Raw genomic sequence first — 3,512 nt, 5'->3', positions numbered from 1 at the left:
TTAGAGACGGAGGGGCACACGGATGGAGATTAGAGACGGAGGGGCACTCGGATGGAGATTAGAGATGGAGGGGCACACCAATTTGACAATATATTTTCATGACCTGGACGAGGAGAGTGAATGTCCTGTAGCCAAGTTTGTGGATGACAGTACAATAGGTGGGAAAGCAACGGGTGAGGATGTTACAGAGTCTGCAGAAGGATATAGAGAGGGTCAGTGAAAGGGAAAAGTCTTGGCAGTTGGAATATAATGTGGGAAAATGTGAGGTTATGCACTTTGGTAGGAAGAATAAAAGGAACTGAATATTCTTTAAATGGAGAAGGACTGCTCAAAGCTATAGAACAGAAAGATTTGGAAATTTTTGTTCATGTATCACAAACAGTTCATGTTTGAATTCGGTGGGTAATCAGGAAGGATAATGGAATGTGGGCCTGACTTTCAAAGGGAATTCAGTATAATAATAAGGAGGTTTTACTAAAACTATACAAGGCACTAGTCAGCCCACAGCTGGAATACTGTGAACAGTTTTGGGTCCCTTATCTAAGGGAAGATATCCTAGCATTGGAGGCAGTCCAGAGATGGTTCACTACGGGGATACCGGGTATGGAGGGACTGTCTTATGAGGAGAAGTTGGGTAGTTTGGGCCTGATGGATTAGAGTTTAGGAGAATGAGATTCTCAGGAAATTTGACAGAGTAGATGCAGAAAGGTTGTCTCTCCCTGTGGGACAGTGGAGGACCAGCGAGTATAATCTCAGGATAAGGGGACACAGATGAGGACGAATTTTTTCTCTCAGAGGGGATTGAGTCTATGGAATTCTTTACCATAGAGGGCTGACGAGGCTGGGTCATTTAGTACATTAAAGGCTGAGAGAGACAGATGTATTAATCAGGAAAGGAATTAATGGTCACAGAGAAACGGCAGGAAAGTGGAGCAGAGGATGATCAGATCAGCCATGATCCCATTGAATGGTGGAGCAGACTTGATGGGCTGAATGGCCTAGTCCTCCTCTGAAAGCTGATGGTCTTATGCCTATGGACAATGGATGGATTGGGCTTCAATGACCATTTCCACGAACTCACGAGATTATAAGAACATGGGAGCAGGAATGGGCCATTCAGCCCCTAGAGCCTGTTCCAACCTGAGCAAGGTCATAGCTGATCTGTTTGTGGTTTCAACTCCACATTCCTGACTGTCCCCTATAACCTTTGACCCCTTTCAACCAACAGCCCTCTCTGACTCCACCCTGAATATATGCAGTGACCCAGTCTTCCACAGGCTCGCTCCCCCCCACCGAGAGAAGAAATTCCTCCTCATTTCTGTGTTCAATGAGAAACACCTTCATTTGAAATTGTGCCTGATTAATTCTAGAATTTTCCAGCGGATGGAACAGCCACCCTGTCAAATTCCTTCAGAAGGGTATGTCTCTTCACATTGGCTCCATGTTGATCCTACGACATGGGGAGAGGCCCAATGTGAGCACACCCATTGGTGCAAATGAACCTACCTATCCACCAATCAGCAGACAGGAGGGGCAGGGCCATACTACAGTGCCTCCCAGTGGCCAGGCCAGGTGACTACCAGACCCAATGGAGCATGCAACTTGCGATGGGCGTTGACATGGGACTAAACTCGTTTTAGTTAATCTTCTGTTTCAATACTTGTTATTTAAATTTTCTATGTAAGTTTCTAGCAAACAAAATAATAAAACTCTTCTTTTCTAATGCAACGTTTCCGTGACGCCAAGAATTTGTTGTAATGGAACACCGTGAGGTCCTTTCTTTCCCAAGGTCAGGGTCCACTCTGCAAGGGGATCCCAGTGGATCCTCGGAATCTCTTCATTGTCCTATGCAAGGTTGCTGAAGCAGTCTCTCAGCCAGGCAGGATGCTCCTGGACACTTTCCCAGTGACTCTAACTTATTCACAGAGTAGTAGATTCAATCTAGCCCGCACAATTCTCGTCTTCTCAGCCTGCTCACCAACATCAATACCATCGTGAAGGAGTGTTTGACCAAAACACACTAGCCCCCGCTCTCTCTCTCTCTCAGCAATACTCCACTCAGATCCCACAAGGAACTTCCGGCTCCTGGCCACATCGCAGCTTTGATCCCGCTAAATTCCAAAGGGGAGATGACAACCTCTAACCTTGATGTCAAAGCCACATTTGAACAAGTTGTTTTTTCATTCATTCACCAGATGTGGGTGTCGCTGGCTGGGCCCAGTATTTATTGTCCATCCCTAATTGCCCCCTTGAGAAGGTGGTGGTGAGCTGCCTTCTTGAACCGCTGCAGTCCACCTACTATGGGTTGACCCACAATGCCCTTAGGGAGGGAAATCCAGGATTTTGACTCAGCGACAGTGAAGGAACAACAATATATTTCCAAGTCAGGATGGTAAGTGGCTCAGAGGGGAACTTGCAGGGGATGGTGTTCCCATATATCTGCTGCCCTTGTCCTTCTATCCAAAATGTCACTGGGCCAAAGGGCTGGAACTCCCTCCCTAAGGGGCATTGTGGGTTTACCTACAGCCCATGGGCTCCAGCGGTTCAAGAAGACACAGAAATATGTAAAATAGGGGCAGGAATAGGCCAATCGGCCCATTGAACCCGCTCTACCATTCAATATGAATGTAGTTGATCATCCAACTCAGTCCCCTGTTCCTGCTCTCTCCCCCATATCATTTAGCCCCACAAACCATATCTTTCTCCTTCTTGAAGACATTTAATGTTTTGTCCTGAACCACTTTCTGTATCAGAGAACTCCACAGTCTCACTACTGCCCGGGTGAAGACATTTCTCCTCATCTCAGTCCTACATTGTATCCTTAGACGATGAGTAGCCCTGGTTCTGGGCTCCCCCACCATTAGGAAACGTTCCTCCTGCAGCTATCCCGTCTGGTCATAGAGTCATACAGTCACAGAGATGTACAGCACGGAAAGAGACCCTTTGGTCCAACTCTACCGTGCTGGCCAGATATCCTAAACTGATCTAGTCCCATTTGCCAGCATTCGGCCCATATCCCTCTAAACCCTTCCTGTTCATATACCTGTCCAGATGCCTTTTAAATGTTGTGTAATTGTACCAGCCTCCACCACTTCCTCTGGCAGCTCATTCCATACACGCACCACCCTCTGTGTGAAAAAGTTGCCCTTAGGTCCCTTTTAGATCTTTCCCCTTTCACCTTAAACTTATGCCCTCTAGTTTTGGGCTCCCCCACCCTGGGGAAAAGACCTTGGCTATTCACCTTATCCATGCCCCTCATGATTTTATAAACCTCTATAAGGTCACCCCTCAGCCTCCGACACTCCAAGGAAAATAGCCCCAGCCTATTCAACCTTCCAATCCTGGCAACATCCTTGTAAATCTTTTCTGACCCCTTTCAAGCTTCACAACATCCTCCCCATAGCAGGGAGACCAGAACTGCTCACAGCATTCAAAAAGTGGCCTAGCCAATGTCCTGTACAGCCACAACATGAGCTCCCAACTCCTATACTCAATGCACTGACCAATAAGGG

Source organism: Rhincodon typus, unplaced genomic scaffold, assembly GCF_021869965.1.
Source record: "Rhincodon typus isolate 14 unplaced genomic scaffold, sRhiTyp1.1 hic_rhity00007119, whole genome shotgun sequence".
NCBI classification, from domain to species: domain Eukaryota; kingdom Metazoa; phylum Chordata; class Chondrichthyes; order Orectolobiformes; family Rhincodontidae; genus Rhincodon; species Rhincodon typus.
The sequence above is the reverse complement of the archived record's forward strand: the minus strand, read 5'-3'. Positions refer to the sequence as shown.